Below are 21008 nucleotides of genomic sequence, written 5' to 3' on the forward strand. Positions count from 1 at the left end.
AAACAAACAAACAAACAAAAAAAACAAGAATAGTTAAGTTTGTTGCAATCAAGTTTAGACGAACTGCATTAAACCCCTAGCACTCTTTGAAGGAATGCATATCACCCATCGCCTTACATGACAGTGTTTTATACTATGATTAACTTAAATTGCTTTATAGCTACTTTGGTCAAACATTAAAATAATAAAAATAACATTAAGCACAGTCTCATACAATTCTGTGATATTTTGTGTGATCTGTTAGTGCAAGATGAATGACTGTCAGGTACTATCACACCAAAATTTAGCTCAGTATTTGTAAAACTGAGATATAAACATTTTTGTGTAGGCTAGAAGTGCTTTGCTGTGGTGGACATCTTAAACTAATTTAACTCCAAACATCAGTCATTTGTAGATGTTCATCCAGTGATTATGTTCTAAAACTTTCATTAAAAATCAATGATGATACAGACAACACATACACACACACACAGCCAAAAACTTTATGACTCTGCCTTCTCCTACTATAATAAGTGACCAAGACGGGATGACTAGTTGCAGAAGTGTGGGAGACTTTAAGTATTTATACCGGCTGAATATATGGATGCTTAGCAATCTGTCAGCACTTGTGGAGCCGCTCTGCTGTGGCTCCTCCTTCAGCACCCAAGCCGTCAAAAGAACCACTTGAGTTGACTAATGTACCGTCACTTCTTCGCATCCTTATGCAAATATATGCAGCAAAAGAGACCCGAAGTCTAATCAGATCATCTACTGTCTAGGGGACGGCATAGAAAAATAAAAGAGTGCTGTATGAAATGCTAAAACATTAAGGTGTGATCATTTGGATGGTTTGAAATCTGTTCAGGTTTCTTTGTGACTGCAACCTTGGCAGATCTTGTCAAATTTATTTTATGATTAAATTTCTTTTTTTTTTCTTCTTACATTACTAGTTGTGTTAACGAGAGCATGTTAGCCATAAAAGGTTCAGTGATGTTGTGTTTTATGTGTAAATTGTTTTAAAAGAACACTGTGACAATTTTGAAGTGATGTTTTGTGTTAACATTTTGAACAATTATTATGTCACCTGTTGCGCTTTGAATGACCTCAGTTTGGAGAGATGGGAATTAATAGCTAGTCTAGGACCAAAGTGAATTTCTGCCATGTTTAAACAACTGCAAACTGAGTAATTTCATGGAGGTTTGTTGATAAATTTGCTTACAAACCTTTACATCATCATTAATTTATCAATACAACATTATCTAAATTGAATTTTGTGGTTATTTGCAAGCACAAATTGTGGCAGCAGCAAGATGTAACTCTTGCAGCCTGGAGTGATTTGTGGTACCAACGTTTTTTTTGTCGTTGCAAATTACTGTGTAATGCAAACTTGTTTCAGATGTAAAGGTTAAAAAAAGATGATGGCATGGAAGGGTATACAACTTTGAGTATTCCAGTTCTTTTAAGACAGCAAAATCCAATTTAGTCTTGACTGTGTTTCAACTAGCTATTAGCTCCAAAGTGGATTTTGCTGTCTTAAAATAATCCAAATCTGCATTTTATTAACACGTTATGCAAACACCATTTAATTCAATAACATGCCATCCATATCAGTACAACTTTACAGTGAAAGTTCCATAATATTTACTACTAGAAAATAGTTCAAACACAGGTAAACTTAAGGCAGTAATCACTCAATAAACCAATAAGGAACATCCCCCTTCTTAAATCTCCAGTTCCTCAGTTCCTAGAAGTTGTAGGACTGATGTTAAAAGAAGATTCCTTCTCAGTGGTAAACATGGCCCTGTCACTACTTTTGTTTCTGCTGTGAAATTTAAAAAGACTTTTCTTTCCAACAAAAAATAAGATAAAAATTACTAAATATCTGACACATTTACTATGTTCTACTGTGAGTAAAATGTGGGTTTGTGAAATTTGCAAATCATTACATTCTATTTTTATTTACATTTTAAAGAACTTTTTTTTGGGGGGACTGGAGTTGTACAGTAGGTAAGATATAAATTTTTCGTACCTTTTACACAAAAAAAAATCATTCAAAATAGCAGAAATATCTCTTTAAAAAGGTGTAAGTTATGCCTCCCTATGAAGTATTGTAGATACAGTGGTTTATTATTATTTTTTTTTATTTTATTACGATATTTAAACATACCACAGCTATGCATTATTCCATGTGCATATGAGGAAACGTGGCTGACGTCAGTGGAGGTAGGAAGAGCAGGAGGTATGTCTGTGTATGTGTGTGTGTGTGTGTGTGTGAAGGCAGAAGCGTGTGTGTGTGTGGAGGGGGGAGGAGGGTTCCATCGTGAACGCGCCTGACGGATCCCCGTCGGAGAGCAGCGTGGGCGCGCGCATCTCTCTCCTTCTGCTTGTGAAGCGACTGCAGGGGAGCCAGATGTCCAACTGCGAGCCGCTCGCCTGTGGATCCCCGTCCCGAAGAGCCGAGCAGGCAGACAGAACCCAACCCGGCGAGGAGAGGAGGAGGGGAAAGCCACAGTGAAAAAAAAATGGAGTAAAAAGATTTTTTTTTTTAATTTTAAAAAAAAAGATGATGCTTGTCTGATTTTTTTTTTTTTTCCCTCACTGTTTCCTCGCTCTCTCCGTTTCAACGTCTGCTTCAAATGAAGATCTTCTCTGGACTTGGAGTACCGGGCATCATTAGAGAAAAAGCCCTTATTCCACTCTGCTCTTCATGCTGCCTTTGCTGCTGTGACTGTGAGCGCGTCCTCCCGTCGCTGTGGAATATACCGCGCGCTTCTCTGCACCAAACCATGGAGATTATATGACGTGGATTTACGCTTTTAACAAAACTGGACACGTACAAATAAATTCCTACTTTCTTCCCTTTTTTTTCTTTTTCTTTTTTTTTATACTTTATTTAGATTTTATGCTTTTCTTGTTTTGCTCTTTCGTTTGATCCTCATGAATCCATCTCTATAGCTTCTAATCATTTTTTTTTTCGTTTATCTTTACACTTTCACTCCCCCCCTTCATTACATTTCTATTTTCTTTCCCTTTTGGTTGCTTTGGGACTCGTAGAAGTGGGATGCCTCACGGAGTATTTACACCAGCGGAAGGGGAGAAGATTCCGCGCGGCAGCAAACTGAATGAATAATAGTCTCTCTTCTCTCCCTTCTCCGTCTGAGACGTGCCATGGATGGGAAACTTAACTTGGATCCACGGAACCGATCGGGGAATAGCCTCCTCCTCAAATAACTACTGCTGACAGCGAGCAGGTAACAGCAACAACAGCGACAACAAATAAACAAAACTATTTGTGTCTTTGCGCCATGATGGTCCACTTGCTGTGCGCTTGTTGGGTTGATTTGACTAGACAGGTGGAAATCATGTCCTGATGTCTCGGGGATTCAGGGGATTCAGGCTGCAGGGGAGTTATCCCACAAGACTGTTAATCAGTGACAACCCCCCCCCCCCCAACAAACACACAAACACTCACACACACACGCCCCCCATGTGTGACTCAGATGAATCCTTTAGTGGGAGGTAGGGGGTGCAGAATATGGCAGATCTGTAACTTTGCGCAGTGACTAAAACACTCATCCGTGCGCACTTTCCACTCTCGACGCATTGACACGCTAACTTCCGCCACCCCCCATCCCCCTTCCTCCTCATCCATCAAACAACGATGCCTTTCTCTTGCCTCATGTGTGTGTGTATGTGTGTGTGCCATTTTGAGTTTTGATCATTCTGAGCTCCACCACTCTTTAACCAAGTGCTACCTCTGCTCCTATAAGGTCTGGGAATGATTCCTGGCAGGAGGAATGTCTCCTCTGTGGCTCGATTAGAGCTTCAGGTTTTAGAGAGAGGAGGTGGTGGGGGCTGATGCTGATTTTTTTTTTTCCCCTTTCTTTTCTTTTTTTTTCCTTCCTTCTTGCGCACTGACTGACTGCGCGCCTGAGTGAGTGAGTGTTCTCCCGGTGAATGTTAAGGAGCCAGGATGTACCAAGGAGCATGCACTGGGGATTGAAAGAGAAGAAAAGAAGAAGGGGGAAGGGGAGGTGTGTGTGTGTATGTGTGCGGGGGGTGGTTCTGGCATCTCACCACGCAACAGAAAGCCCTTTGAGAGCCGCCTGATCACGGCGCTGAGGTCCGACTGATCTGCCTCTGCCGCAGTGCCGCCTCATGATGTTGCCACGCTCCTCATACACTCCCCCTCCTTATTCTGTGTGATTTCAAGTAAAAATAAAAAATAAAAATAAATAAAACAAAAGTGCGACTGAGCAGGTGGCTCCCGCACGAAGCTAAACGAGAATGACAACCGGGAGACGCTACTTAAAGAAGAGGGGGGGGGGAGCGCAAAAGCCTCCAAGCATCCTCTCCTCCCTCTCCTTCCTCTCTCCTCTGCCATCTGTTGAGCATGCAGCACGCACTCCCTGCTTCCACGCACCTCACCTCAAACTTCCACCACCGCCATAAAAAGCCCCCTTAAATACTAATACTGGAATGTTACTGCAGAGACCTCCATACTTAAATCTCCTTATGTGATATGTTAGACGTGTTCACCGAGATATTCGATTAATTCAGCCTCTGATCCAACTCCAGTTGCAGCAGCAACTTGTGCAGCTTTGAGTCATGGGCAGTCACTGACTGGACTTCTTGGTAATATATTAGGATCTATGAGCAGAAGAAAATGAGGAATTATTACAGGAAGGAAATTATAATCCTCCACTGCCTTTCACGCTACCACTATACTAAATTTTCGTTAATTATCTGTAAAATTATCTGAGTTCTAGCTATCCTTGTTGGAGGTTTATTAACTGTAGCGGCCATATTGAGTTGAAGTGATCGTAAAAGTTAATCAGTTGTCAAGTAGAGCAGGTAATTATTTTCTGAGAGTTTCATTGATATTCATCCGGTGGTTTATAAGATATTTTGCTAAAAGACAAACAGCGTTGACTACAACAGGTAATGCTAAGGGTTTAACTCTCCTGTGGCCTTCGGGTCAAACAGACCTGAAGTTACAAGGGCTTCTTTTCCTCCCTTCAGTTTTTATGGCTTCAGGAGGATTAAGCAAAGTTGTCACACGATTTGTTGTGCTCAGAGTGTGTGCTGGAGACAATGCTCAGCTACTAGCACACCCAATTTTAGTTCAGTATCTACAAAAGTGGATGAGTTAAAGCCTTTTTTTGTGTTTTGTAAGATGAGTTCGATGTGGTGGCCATCTTTGATTGGGTTGAGGTTTTTCAGTTAGACATTTTATATACAGATTATGCACATTAAATAACTTTGTTAACAATTCTCTTTTTACTATTCTGTTTAGTTTTGGTCACACATTTCTGCCCCACAGCCTTAAAAACAAACAAACAAACAAACAAAAACATGCAGATTACATGCAGTGACTCATGCAGGAATAGTGTGCTATGATCTTTGGTAGTATTATGTTGTAAGAAGTACACTAAATGCACAAAAAAAAAACCTGCAAAGATTTTCCCCGTAGATGACAATTGGATTTGGGCAAAACAGATGAAAAAGCCAGTCTACTTTTCAGCTTTTTTGTCTATATTTACGTCACAGTAGAGGCATCATTCAGAGTTGAAGCAGATCACAAATATGGACTTTACATGTCTAAACTGGTATTTTGATATCTATTACAGTGTTTACTCAATTACAGTTTTAGTTTGATGATTTTCTGAGATTTCACTGCAAAATGTTTATCAAACAATCAATGATGTCTCATGGTACATTTTGAACGGTCTAAAATGTTCAAATCTTTGCAAACTCTTCTTTTTAGTACATATAGAATGTATACCTCAAAGTATAAGTACTGTGTGTGTGGTTTTTTTTGTACTTAGTGTATCTCATTGATCAATGACTTTTCTCAAAAAGCCCCCCAGAATACAGATGGCAGACTGAAGCTTTTATGGACCCTAGTTTTATTTGAGCTCAATATATATATATATATATATATATATATATATATATATATATATTTAACTTGTCCTATTCACTACATGAAACAATGTAGTTGGATGATACATACACACACACACACACACAAACACACATATGAGAGTCTTCTGCTGCTCATGGCTCAAGACTCTTTAAAGTTACAACTAGTTTTTGCATAGCGACTGTTTGAGGTTTTACTTTTCAGAAGTTTCTGTCTCCCAAGAGTGCAGATACATGTGTAGTTACCATGGCGACCTTAATGAGCCTCTTGCAGTGCAGCTGCTTTAACATTTTTTTGATCTTGGTTCTCTTTACACTTTTCATTCTGTTTATGAATGAAAATGTAGACATTTTCTTTTCTCCAAGTTCTGTTGACATTTCCGGCAGTAGCTGCATTGATACTTTTCAAAGATTACTGATAGATGGTGAAGGATTTAAAGTGCTGCAATGGTTGACACATTTTGGTTACAGAGAAAAGACAAACAAAAACAAACAAACAAACAAAAAATAAACATTACAATATGTGCCCAGATCTGCCTTCTAATTCTTTCCAGCAGTCCAAACCTACAGATATGAGGCTTTAGCTGAGAATACAGAAGGTGAGTCCAGATTCAGCACCTTGGACAGCTCTTGCAGCACTCTGAAAGCAGCAGACTGACCCAAGTGTTGCCAGAGTTCAGTGACCATGTATTCTTGTGAAAGTGTGGAAAGCAGCTTTGAATATCTTGCAATTAGGGAAAATGTAAATGTCTCAAAAACAAATAAAACTACTTAGAAAACAAACCAATCTAGTGCTTTATTAGATACTTCTCACCTTCTTACTCAGACTGTAAAGGAAAAAAAAACAACAGCATTTTAGTGTGAGGTCAAAATGAGCTCACACACACACACACACACACACACACACACACACATATATATATATATATATATATATATATATATATATAATGCAATTTGTTAGCATACATAAAATGCATTGTGGATCAGTCTCAGCTGTTATCACCCAAAGTTTATGTTGTTATCAGTAAAACTGACTTAATTATAGCCAATTTGTATTTTTTAAGGTCAGTTGGCAGTGCTGGCCATCTTGAATCAATTTGATTACAAAAGTTAAACAACTATAGATATACATCTATTGATTACTTTTGCAAGTTTCATTCAAATCAGCCGAGTGGCTCATGAAATATTTCGCTGAAAGACACACGAACACACAGACGCAGGCAAAAACACAACTGTCTGCCTTTGCCAGCAGGCTATAAAAATGATCAAAGCAGTTTCTGAACCTCTTTTGGTTTGTGTGCAAACGTCACTGTTTGCTAAGTAGCTAAAGCTGTCAAAAAATGTAGTGAAGTATAACACAATTTCCAAGTTTATCGTTTCTATAATTTTGCCTCATGCAGTTTGCTTCGCAACAAAACAAATAAGTAAAACAAACATGGACACTGATTGAAGCAGAGGACCCTCTCTGAGAGTAAATCCTTAGTTTAGTAGAAGGATTTATTGGAGCTTCATGAACAGGATTCTCACCATGTGCCATGTTGGCAGGTACAAAGCCTGGTATGAGAACAGTGCCTCCCTACATTGAATTTGTGTGGTATTTGCCTATTTAGTTGCTCACAATAATCTCCAAGATTTATCTAGTGTGTTTTGAAAGAGCTGCTTTAAATCAGTTTACTAGACTGGAATTTACCCCCTTATTCTTGTTCATACCAAGGTCCGAAAATGAGAATCAAGCAAAATGCCTTGAAGAAAAACAGCCTTTGCACAAGTTGAGTATAAATGGTTGTAAATAAGTTTAATGGGAAGAGATAAATATGGAGGAGCTGTAACCTCCCCCCACCCCTACCCCACCCCAAGAAAAAAACAAATACACAATTCAAATAAAGTCTTAGTATAATTTAAAAGCCTAACATTCTTTGAAATAATGTATATCGCCCACCTCCTTTCATGCCAGAGTGTTAGAATAAGATCATCTTATAAGTAATAAATGTCAAAAAATATATTTCACGAACATTACAGACTAACAAACACAAACACACACTCACAGGCATGGACAGAAACATTGCTGCTTTGCCTCCAGTGCTGGGTGATAAAAATCATAAAATCTTTTGGTTTGTTACTAATGATAATTTGACATTTTTGAATGTCTGCAAAACTCTCAACATTCTGTTTAAAAACAAAATGGGAGAAAAATACAGACATGGTCAGTTTTAAGCAAAGCACAGCTGAAAGGTTCAAAGGAATCAAGAAACAAGACGGCGAGAAATGACGGAGCTATCGCCGAGCGATCGTCTGAGCAGCTGCTGCAAGTGCAACACATATGACAGCGTGGCACATATCAGCTGAAGATATATTAAAAGCAGCCAGCTCTGTGGCAGTTTTATAAAGCCCATAAATGTGATACTAATAACATCTTCAATATCCACCCACAAGTCATGCACCACCGCTGGCAATGGAATCTTTCTCACCCCTTGATCTCCCTCACACACGCGCACACACACACACACAATGATCACCTCAACCTCTTCCTCACCTGCCTCTCTCTTCATTTCATGTCTCATTTTTTTTTTTTTTTGCAGGCAACTTTTATGAAGTGCATTTATCAACACTCACAAATAGGGAGCAGGAGGGGCAGATCCCAGTACAAAAAGTGATGGTAGTGCATCAAGCTGTGTGTGTGGGTGCACATATGCATTCTGTTTAACTAGTGCATATGGACCAAGGGCCAGTCGACAGCTTGGTCTTGTCTGGATCACTGCACGCTAGCTGTGCCATTGTTCCTCAGACAGCAACCCCCCTCCCTACCAACTCAACATGCACAAAAACACACTTCCTCTCCTTCACTGGCTGCTTCCTAACAAGCTCATATCTCTCTTCCTTATGTTAAATCTCTAATTGCCCTCTCTTTATTATCACCCACCACCAAAGCGGGTGATAATGCCCCCGTGTCTGTGAATGTGTGCATGCCTGTGTCTGTCTGGTAGCAAAAATATATCTTATTTCACTAGAAAGACTTTAGTGAAACTTGCAGAAGTTAATAACTGGATGTACACCTGTAAGTGATGAACTTTTGGAGTCAGCTTGGTCACCACAGACAACTGACCCTAAAGACAAAACAATGGCTATAACTCAGTTTTGAAGGTACTGTACTGCCCTTTGATGTGCTAGTAGCTGAGAAACATTTACAACACATACTCCAAGTACTACTACCAGGCTTTGGATAAAACTTCTGCATTACCTTTTCAACTCTCAGTCTGTTAGCAAAACATCTCATAAACCACTGAACAGATTTTAATGAAACTTAGAGAAAATAGTCATTGGAAGTACATCCACAACTGATTAACTTTTGGAGATAATTCAATTTAAGATGGCCACCACAGCTAATTAACCTTAGCAAATGCAAAAAAACTGTTACAACTCAGTAAATTTTACATACACTGAGCTTAAACTTAATGTGGTGGTAACTGAGTGCCATTCCTAACACATACTCTGAATAAACATAATTATTTTTAAGATTTGGCCAAATCAGCTATAACTTTGCAATTTTTTAACATAAGATGATATCAGTTTAAAATATGCATTCCTTAAAGGAAAACTTTACTTTTGATTACTATACTATTATTTAGGCTCAAAGCACTTATTTATTTATTTTTTTTCTATTGTTAAAATTGATAAAACCATTTCTCATAATTTATACCTCTTATTCCAAGCTGGTCGTAGATATTTCTTTCCATCATAAGTGGTTGGGTCTGTTTGAGTAACATGCACTGACAGCTTGGCTTAAAACTTGTCTTCATCACATCTAGAATCTTTTTCTGTCAGCACTCTGCAAATCAGGCCTCACTGACTCAGGCCACTGCAAGCGGGTGAGCGTAAGTGAGGAGGAAAACAGTAGCGGTTTAGCATTCCTTTCATGCCAGAGTTTTACACTGAAATCATCTTTTGATGAGAAGGGGTGGAATTGCAGCCATGACAACCCCCTAACCCTAACCCCAATTTTAACACTAACCCTAATGTTGTTTAGTCGTGGAAGCCATTTTTGATGTGGTTGGTGGTAGATGTTCATCCACTAATTACTTTCTGAGAGTTTAATTCAAATCCGTCCACTAGTTCATGAGATATTTCGCTAACTGTTCCGACAAATAAACACATAGAGAGACACAGGAAAAAAAAAACATTATTGGTCTTCTTGTGAAGTAGAGAATTGTCATCTTTTTTTTTTTTTCCCCATTCTTTTTGCTCCTCTGCTCTGCATCATATTTCATGCCCCCTCCTACTTCATATGCTCTGCCATGCTCCATTTGGAGACACAGATGCCCTTGTCATTGGGGCAGGATTCATTTGGCACGGCTCTGGGTGACTGTGTCAATATTTGCAGTGAGCGCCATTCTGAGTTTTGAAATGGTGGTGGTGGTGGTGGTGGGGGGGAATGGGGGGTGAGGACCTCTATATAAGCATGACCGGGTTTAGGCAAGGCTAACCCTAAAGGAAAATCAACAGGATACAAAAACTCTGCCATTATAGACTTGCTTTGTACAATTAATTAGGCCTTCTGGCAAAAAAAGAAAAAAAAGGTCTCTTTGGGAATAGATAGGTTGAATTTGCAAGAGGGATGGTTGGGTTGGTGTGGGGGGCACACAAAACAAATTAATTGTCTCGAATTGCCGCAATAATTCACATCTCTGATTAATATTGATCGCACAAGGGATAAAAAAACAAAAGTTCCACAATGCAACCACAGAGAACAGTTAATTCAATGAGTTTTTGTGTTAATAAGTCTCTTTGTGCAAAGATGAACGAGGAGAGTTAGCAGGGCCAATGACTGTGCAGTCTGAGATGATGACTCTGCATGCTTCAAGCTGTGGTATTTGCAAGCGCAAGCTCTTAGTCGGTGACGGACTACGTCCCAGCAGTAATATTTGCTTTTTTTTTATGTAATGTTTTTCATAATGCGTGGCCCTTGGGGATTGAGAAAGAGCAGGAGCTGGCAGATTGTATTGATTCAGAGCATCTAAAGCTGCCGTTTTATGGGGCTGTACAGAAGGGCCCGCGAGGATTCCTTAAGTTAACATGTTTTCATGATTGCTTTTTCTCTGCAACTTACGGGACAAGCCTTTTATTTTGTTTGAAATTTCGGGGGGGGGGGGGACCCCCTTTAAACACCCACACACATCAGCTATTTCAGCTCAGACAAAGACAGGCAGCAAGTCTCACTATTTAACTTAGTGTTTAGAGGGTGCAAACTCATCTGCTTTAGCAGTCTGGCCTCATCATCTGCAAAGTGCCCCGCTGTCAGACCCATTTGGCCCCTATTTCTGCTCTGTATGGAGGAGGAAGCTTTGAGTTTACAGGGCAACAAGTGCTTTACTGAAGCGCCGTTGTGGTGTGCTTTAAGAGCTGAATGCATGGATTTAGTGAATACAACAGTTTGCACCTTGTGTTGATAATAATACTAATTATAATAATAAATCCTTAATGCATAATTATAGACCAAGCATTTCTTGAAGGAATGTATTTTGCTTCCTGCCTTTTAAAATAGGATTGCTTTATGTTGAGGAATGACAGAATCATAGCTATTTTGAAAATGGTAATATGTGATCTCACCCCTTTTTGCAAGAATTTGTGTGGTCCTCAAGGTATGTGTTTTGAATGATTCTCAGTGACTACTATATAATTTCAGCTCAACATATGTGAAATAGACAGAAACCTAGCTATTTTTTTTATGTTTTCTAACGACAATTAGATGTGGTGGCCATTTAGAATGGGATTGACTCCTAAAGTGAATTAATTGTACTTTTGGAGCATTTCACTAAAATATGCCCAGTACTTACGGGGATATTTTGCTATCAAACAACATTGACTCCAAATATTATTGGCAAGTTTTTAAGCAGCATGTAGCTCTTCAAGCATGCAATGAGTATGTGTTAAGGATAGTTCTCAGCTACTACCACACTAAATGTTAACTCATATCAGTTTTGTGTTTGCTAAGGTTCATTTTGTTGTGCCAGCCATCTTGGTTTCAGTTGACTCCAAAAGGTAAGCAGTTGTACATTTACAGTATATCCATTAATTAGGCTCTAAGTGTTTCAATAAAATTACTTCAGTGGTTCATGAGATATTTTGCTAACAAGATAGAACCCCCCCCCAAAAACAAAACAATTTCACATGTACACACACACACACAGGCAAAAATATTATTGCCTATTGTTAAGAAGAGAGGGGCAATAACAATAGGTAAATATACAACATGCATTTTAGAAAGTCAATGGTAAAAGTTAAGTTCTCACATAGTTATGTTAAATCAAAAGCATAGATTTAAACAAAGTACATCTTTCTGTTTCCATGTAACTTAAAGTGATGGTTGTTCAAAGTTCCATAGTTCTATATAGGTGATTTTTATGAAGAAAAGCTTTGAGTTCTGACAACTCCTGACATACTCACACTTATCCTTTGTAAAGGAAATGTAAAAAAAAAAAAAAACACATCTTTGACAAAAGTAAGAGCTGGAATTTCTCTTGAACACGGGCATCTCATCTCCCCGGGGCTGTTGTTGTGGATAAAAATGCATTCTTGGAATGGGCTCAGACTGCCTGTTTGAATAAAAGTTGAGAGAAAAAAGTAATATCACAGACAGTCAGAGGTAAGAAGCTGTCATTTCATGTGCAGCCGCTTTTCTTGTTTCATCAGTTCAGTGTGAGGTTGTGTGCTGTTTGTGGTGCATGCGCAATTATGCATGCCTGATTTGTGTGTGTGTGGGTGTGAATGTGTGTGTAAGCTCTGCAGGTCTAGAGGCCTGTCAGAGCTGCAGCTTGTGTATTTTTGAACAAAAGCAAAGTGGACAGGTGGAATTCCAGCCCAGAGACACGTTGGGTAGACTCACAGTCTGACAGGTGTGTACACCGACAGTGCAGAGTTGTCACAGAGACGTCCATCTCAGCGGTAAATACCCGTTGTTGCGCTTTCTGTACATTTTAAAATTGTAAAATGATTCTAATCATGACTGACTGTGGTTTTCGCATCTTCGTGCGAGCCTAAGTACCTATCTGCTTGCAGTTTTTTTTTGGTTTTTTTTTGGTGAGAGAAATAATAAAAATGCAGTTCAGGTTTGAATGTAAAAGCATTGGATGGCGTTTGAATTCTGAAATTTCCCCAAACGGTAAGCATGAATGATACAATTTTCCATACAATTAGAGAGACTCACATAGACTAAAAAAAAAAGACAATACAAGAAACAACTAAAAAAAAAAAAACATCCCTTGTTAAAATGAGCAAAACCTTGGTTAGTCTAATGCACGATGTTGCTTTAAAAAAATAAAATCAATAAAAGTTTAAAGACTGAAAAAGTGTTGAAGTGTTTACTTTACTGACGAGTAGCTTATTTGATAAGGTTGAACTAATGTTGCTAGGTAATGATGAGGACATAGGTTTCTGACAATTTAAACAATCAAAGCTGTTGAGTTGGCAAAAAAAACATTAAAAGGAATAGAATAAAGCATACAGGATACTGTTTGAGACACACAACACTTTTCAACTTTGCTCTAATGGCCAATTAGGAGTAAAAGCTCTGTGGTTAGGGTTGAAGTAAATGTACAGTACACAAAGAGGTATAGATGTCAAAAAATACATGGTCAGGCTTCCAAAATTATACACTGTTACAGCTTTCATGTGCCATAGAGTCACAGTTAGGGAAGGACCTTAAAACAACACAATTTTCATAGCTCATGCAAGTTTTGTTTCAAAAACAATTATTCATTGACATTTTCTCATTACACAATTATTTACAGAAAATTCAATGGTAATTTGGAAGTGCAAAGAACTTCAGGTTCAGCCTGAGACAACTTCAGCAGGATCGTCATCATATTTCTGCTAGAAAAACTGTGTAATGTAAAACACAATGGTGCTGCACAAAAACTAATGGTGATGTAGACATTTATGAAAAGCCCAAACAACTTGACACTTAAATTGTTCTAAGATGACAGCAACTCACTTTGGTCTTGGTGCCGCTCACACTACCTGTTGGCATGTCAGTTCACACAGATTTTTATTTTGTTCTCAAACTTTATAATGTTCACATATTGTTGCTGTCGACCATGAATGTTCTCCAAAAATGCAAAACTATTTAAAAAAAAATCTGTTTTTAAATAAATGGTGGGGTCCCAAGTTTATGACTCCTTTTGATTTTTGGTTACCAATCCATAAAACCAAAGACAGATGTGAGAGGTGACCAAGGGACTTGATCTATTCAAAAACATAAAAAAACAGGAAAAACTGAGACACAGTATGAGATTTTTTGTCTGACAGTGATGATATGCATTTTTTTAGGAACGCAAGTTCTTTCCTATGTTGCTAACAGTGCTATTTGCTGGATGATACAACATTTTTTAGAGGCTAGCACAATTAATTTGTAGAACTAGTTTGAATATTCCAAAGCAAAACAACATAAACAAAACAAAACAGCAAAAAACAAAACAAAAAAAATAAAACAAAACACTGTTTTCAACAGATACTGTGGCAGAACTCAACTCAGAAAGCATATATTGTTTAGCTCATGTCAACCTCTGTCTGCTTCTCCAAAGCTTCAATTTTCGACTGATACGGGGTCTGGACCTTGCCGCTAATGCATGGTGCACAGTGACACTGACCGGTGTGATTGCATATTGTGAGGTAGCCTTTTTCCAAAGTCATGGAGTCGCTTACCTCTGTTCTTCTTCTAAGGGCATTTGAGCACTCTTTTCAGCTTGTGTTTTGTGGAAACTAATAGCAGGAGCTGATATAGCACAAAAAACATTTTGTTTTGTGACCTCTCTTTGTTTTTGGGCCAAAGGCAGCAACTTTGACTGTGTGTTTGTCTGTGCATGTTGCTTAAAATGTATAGTTTTAATTTAATTTTGGATTATCTAATTTAAAAAGATAATATTTGCAACATTTGCTTAGTACAAATTAATTACTTTTCCACTCACCCTGAAATAAAGCATGCTGAAGTGGTAGGGTGGAGGATACATAGTTAAAAGTAGCTGAATGGGACTTTAATCTTAATCAAATATACAGAATTATTAGAGTAAAATAAACAAAAAAAAACAGCATCATTTAATTATGACATTTTTATTGCTAATGACACTATTGTTTATCAGGTCAACTGTGCAGGTTACAGTTGCAATATTGTACCATCCAAATTTGCAACCACTTTGATGTGTTAGGATAATACATATTAAGATTCCAAGCAAAAAGCATGAAAGGTAAATTGGATTTAGCCTTGCAGCCCTTAATGTGAATTACTACTCTTAATGGCTGCTCTCCAATTTTCACAGAGTTTCACCAAGAAATTAAGTTGTTGCGAAGCCAGACTGTCATCCCTTCATAGATGTATTGTCTAATTTACTCTTCCTACTAAACATCAAGACCAGAGGCCGTGCTATCAGGTGGCCCCTGGTCTACCTTAGCAGCAATTAGACAGGTGGTTGAAATGAGAAGGTTGCACAGGCCAGAGATGTAATTAAACTTGGAGTGAGAGGCCGTGGTGCTCTTTTGACGCAGTGCCACACTTGCCCACACACTTTCCAGGCATTGGCTCAGTGGCCAAAATGTGCACTCTTCATCACGAAGGTTTACTTTTACTGTCAAGATGTTAAGTGTGTATTAGGAAGCCCTCACACACAAATATGCAGGGCTATAAACTGTTGTAGACCAGCATGACTTAAGCTGATTTGTGTTGTAAGATTGTACAACTAATATACAACTATGACGTGCTTTAAATTAAATGAAACTAGCATTCATTAAATGTCATCTGCTGCCTTGCATGCCAACATTTTAAACAAAATTTGCATAGTCTATTAGTGCTCAGAGTGTGTTGTGGATTACTCTCAATGACTACCAACACCAGATATCAGCCAATTTGAATCAGTCTGACTCCAAAGTTAATCAGTTGTAGAGATATGCTCAATGATAACTCTCGGACTATTTAATTAAAATATTTTGCTAAGAGACAAACACAGACCCAGACATTTACATTATCGTCCACCAACATGAACTGTGGGTAATAATTATTTTACAAACTTCTTCAATGACAACATAACTTAATCATACATCTCAGTTTATTTCTTGGCGCAAGATTCAGCTTTAATATCAAGTTCCCATACAGTCCTGTTACTGAATACGTTTTTATGAATGTTTTGTCCCTCCACCACCAACTTTCCAACAACTGTGACCTTTACTTGGCATTTAAACGCATCAGACGAAAAGATGCAGTTGTAGATCACTACCAAGCACATGTAAAAATTTTGCTAAAGGCAAACCTCATCCATTTAGAACAAGGGCAAGCGCTTCTGACCTCGTGACAGTACGTGATGTGTTGCAAGCAAATATCCTGTTGATCCTGCTGAGACTCCCACAGGATCAACAGGATCACAAGCTTGAAGCCCAAGAAGGCCCTTGAGTGCATGAAAGTGGAATCAGAGTGATGACTTTTCTGGCTTTGGTTCAAAAGCAAACAAAACAGACATTTAAGACCGTATGGTTTGTTGGATGGTATTATTAGAGGTGTGTCAATTCAAAGTCTTCATGCTCCCATTTTTTCACAAAGTATTTTAATCTATAGTTAAGTCATAAACACAGCTCACTGAGCTCAGCTTTAATAATTTGCCTTCATGTAATGGGTGTATAAATCACAATACTCACACACTGATCAGACAGAGAAACTAAGCCATAACATTTCCACTGATGGGCCATGTGGTTTATAGCTGTTTGGAGAGACAAAAGCAATAGTTGGAACTTTAAATGGTTTCATCCTATCTGATCTGCGCTGAACCTTTCCCCACGGATCTGTTCTGTTAACATGGTGGTGGCTTGGTTTGCAGTAAACAGAAGTTGTAAAAGACAGCACCAAATTGTTTATTGACCCAGTCTAAAGCTGAAACTTTGTGATGTATTTCTCAGCCAAATGTTGCTTGTGCTTGCTGGAAACTAACGTGACCATACAGTTCTTTGGCAGTCAGAAATTATGACTTGCCTCAGGGTCTTGTAGAAACCTCATCCATCCAAAGATTTAGTTTTGGTGTTCTTCAGTAAAGCATATAATGATGGTCCCATCTCTGATTTTCCCTTTTTTATGTATTATCCTTAGAACAGCACAGCTACAGAGCCGGATTATAAAACATTGTCTTGCACAGCAGATGGTACAATTAGAGTTAAAAGCTTTTCATGCGTCCGGAGGATTTGAATATCACTTTATCCGTTTAAAAAACAAACCATAATACAACTGTAATGCACATAGTGATGGTTCTCTTATCATAAAACATTACTTGTAATTAGTTAAGCATTTGGTGGTTATGTAGTCCCTGTTTCCTCTGATGCTGGAATAGTCAAATATATATAACTTTTTTTTCCATTTACCTTTACATCAGCAGATTTGTCTTTACACACAGAATAAATAACCTTAACTTTTTTTTCCCCCTCATGCTTCAGCTTTCTATGTACACCAGTTTTATTTATTTTTTATTTTTTTGTATGTGCTTTGTTTTCTCTGAGTGCTCCATTTTTTACTGGATTGGATCTACGCATATGTCACCTGAACAAAGGAAAGCCCTTGTTTCATTTATTTATTTATTGCTTTGGTGCCATCTTTTGTGCTATACATTCCCCTGAATCAACCTAATTCTTCCTGCTGGTTTGGACTAACAAGAACACAAAATACTTAATTGTAAGACTTCTCTGGCATTTGCAATATAAAATACCACAAGATTTTATATAGAAGAAATATTTAAACAATAGTTGAAATATCTTAAAGTTGGGTTCTGTGGAAAGGTTATGAATAAATATTATTTTACACCCATCATAGATTTTTTAACAACCTCATTTGTGTTTTTCCCGACTGGATTCACAAGCTAATGGACAATCCAAGACCTATGAAGGTTACATGTAAAAAAAGAAGAAGAACAAAAAAAAACCCTCCAATCTCAAAAAGTTTAGTTTGCAGTTTATGCAAACAATATTTTATAAACCTTAGATAGACAAATTCAATTTGTATTTCTTTAAACTGAGCCTACTAATATCCACCATTTTTGAAGATGTTTTACTACTCATTCGAAGACCTGTCTTAAGTCTGAAAAATGTGGATTTAAATGTCTTATTTCTAAAACTAAGGTTGCTAAGAGAGCTATCTATACTGCACAACATGTATAGTTTTCTTCATCTTCTTCTTCTTTTAGGACATATGAAACTTTGCACTTGCAATTGGTCACTGAACACAAATATTAAAACCAGCTATTAATGCCTTGCAGCCATCTCTATAAGTGCTTTAGCAAAGCACTGGCGATGCTTAGATAGGTTTTATTTCTTGCAGCCTGACAGCATTTTAATTCCCCCTGCTGTTCCGGTATCATAGCAGCCCAATCTCCTCTCACCATACCATCAGCACCTTTTTCCCGGACCCAATTTAGTCAGTGATCCTAAAACTAGCACACCCAAAACTCAGGAGATTCAGAAGGGTTCTCTGCATGGAATAGCACCCTACTACCTTAAAGGAATAGACTGTCTCGGAAAGAAATTAAATGCTGTCAATCTCTCTCAATCACAAGGGATTATAGGGTTAGTGGGCCTTCAAATGGAGATGTTTTTTTTCTGCATGGCTGCATCCTTTGGAAGTAAAGTAAAACTGTTACTTTCAGTCTTGGGTTGATCAAAAATGCTGAAATTCTTGTTCTTATGGATGTGCTCTCTCTGGAAAAAAAGAAAGTGCTAATCCGGAACAGCTGGGATGGAGGGTCATTAAATCACAGTTCAGTTAGTAAATTGATAGTCTTAGCTGCAAAATGGTCAACTAAATATGTTTTTACTTCTTTGTTAAAGCTTTAAAGCATGATTAGCAGTATTGCAGTTGATGGTGTCCTAAACACTGATGTAAATGTGGTGTAAGTGCAGTAAAGCTGAAGCTCTCTTCTAATTGTTGCTCATGGGGACTCTTGCCTTAACCAAACATTTTCAGACATTCTAGTGCTTTTGTGGTACCATTCGGGATTTGCATTGTATTTAGAGTTTGTAGAAAGTGCCAATTGAAACACTGTTGAGAATCTACTTCTGAAAAATTATTCTGTACATCACAAAGCTTGTATGATATTTTAGAAACCCTTCACTTATGTCTAGTTGCTGTGCATGTGTACTTTAAATTGGACTAGGACTAGATGCACTGTACTGACACTGCACTATTAAGCAAATACGACTTAACACATGAACCAATTACATTTGTTGTGTGTGTGTTTGTGTGGGGGGGTCACACTGTGGATTTGCCTGTATCAGCATGTAAGCATCTGGCAGTGTGGAAGGATAACTGTCTATTTAATCCCTACATGTGCTACCTCATAAGGTTACATGATCAGGTGCAACTACATTTGTGTGCATATATGGTTTTGGGGGGACTGTACATTCAGAAGTCAGAAGTCTGTCATGACTGAGGAACTGTCAGAGCTAGACAGCAGAAGGTAGCATCTGGACAAGAAGGCCACCAGCATTATTAACCCCTTACTTAGTTGAGAGGAAGAGGCAATTACAACCAATCAAATAGCTGTCATACTGCCAAAGGCGGATAGTTCTATTGCACACAAAGGTTAAGGGAGAAATATGAGATTTTTTTACGCAAAGGGTAATTACAACTTAACTCTTTAAACTTGTCAAGATAAATACTGATAACTGAAACATCATGGCCAGAACTCCAATCCTATTGTAGTTAAGGAAACTTTAAGGAAATGTAAGCTATTGATCCAGTTTTTGTTATGCACATGGACATATATGTAAATACTATCATATATGAATACAGCCTCATGACATTTTATAAAACTCACTGAAGGAGAGGGGCAACTGATATATATATATATATATATATATATATATATACAGTGGGGAGAACAAGTATTTGATACACTGTTGATTTTTCAGGTTTTCCCACTTGCAAAGCTTGTAGATGACTGTAATTTTTATCATAGGTACTCTTCAACTGTGAGTGATGGAATCTAAAGCAAAAATCCAGAAAAATACAATGTATGATTTTTAAATAATTAATTTCCATTTTATTGTGTGAAATAAGTATTTGATCATCTATCAACCAGTAAGAATTTTGGCTCTCACAGACATGCTAGTTCTTCTTTAAGAAGCCCTCCTGTTCTCCACTCATTACCTGTATTAACTGCACCTGTTTGAACTCGTTACCTGTATAAAAGACACCTGTCCACACACTCAATCAATCAGACTCCAGCATCTCCACAATGCCCAAGACCAGAGAGCTGTGTAAGGACATCAGGGATAAAATTGTAGACCTGCACAAGGCTGGGATGGGCTACAGGACAATAGGCAAGCAGCTTGGTGAGAAGGCAACAACAGTTGGTGCAATTATTGGAAAATGGAAGAAAAATAAAATAACGGAAAATCTCCCTCGGTCTGGGGCGCCATGCAAGATCTCACCTCGCGGAGCATCATTGATCTTGAGAAAGGTGAGGAATGAGCCCAGAACTACACGGCAGGACCTGGTCAATGACCTAAATAGAGCTGGGACCACAGTCTCAAAGAAAACAATCAGTAACACTCTACGCCGTCAAGGATTAAAATCCTGCAAGCCAATGCATGTCAAAGCCCGTCTGATGTTTGCAAATGACCATCTGAATGATCCAGAGGAGGAATGGGAGAAGGTCATGTGGTCTGATGAGACAAAAATAGAACTTTTTGGTTTAAACTCCACTCGTCATGTTTGGAGGAAGAAGAATGATAAGTACAACCCCAAGAACACCATCCCAACCGTGAAGCATGGTGGTGGAAACATCATTCTTTGGGGATGCTTTTCTGCAAAGGGGACAGGACGACTGCACCATATTGTGGGAAGGATGGATGGGGCCATGTATCGTGAGATTTTGGCCAACAACCTCCTTCCCTCAGTAAGAGCACTGAAGATGGGTCGTGCCTGGGTCTTCCAGCATGATAATGACCCAAAACACACAGCCAGGGCAACTTAAGAGTGGCTCCGTAGGAAACATGTTAAGGTCCTGGAGTGGCCTAGCCAGTCTCCAGACCTGAATCCAATAGAAAATCTTTGGAGGGAGCTTAAAGTCCGTGTGGCCCAG

At 38.4% G+C, this 21008-nt stretch overlaps 1 protein-coding gene across 1 annotated transcript in view; it reads left to right on the top strand.

Annotated features, from left to right (window-relative positions):
• Positions 1–1954: 1954 nt before the first annotated feature.
• Positions 1955–21008, top strand: part of adgrb2 (adhesion G protein-coupled receptor B2) — a 262967-nt gene continuing 243913 nt past the window's right edge. Inside the window, exon 1 of the mRNA XM_017421731.3 lies at positions 1955–3230. The gene's annotated coding sequence lies outside the window, so the exon portion shown is untranslated. The remainder of the gene's footprint in view (positions 3231–21008) is intronic.

This window comes from Kryptolebias marmoratus, linkage group LG5 (genome assembly GCF_001649575.2).
Source record: "Kryptolebias marmoratus isolate JLee-2015 linkage group LG5, ASM164957v2, whole genome shotgun sequence".
NCBI classification, from domain to species: Eukaryota; Metazoa; Chordata; class Actinopteri; order Cyprinodontiformes; family Rivulidae; genus Kryptolebias; species Kryptolebias marmoratus.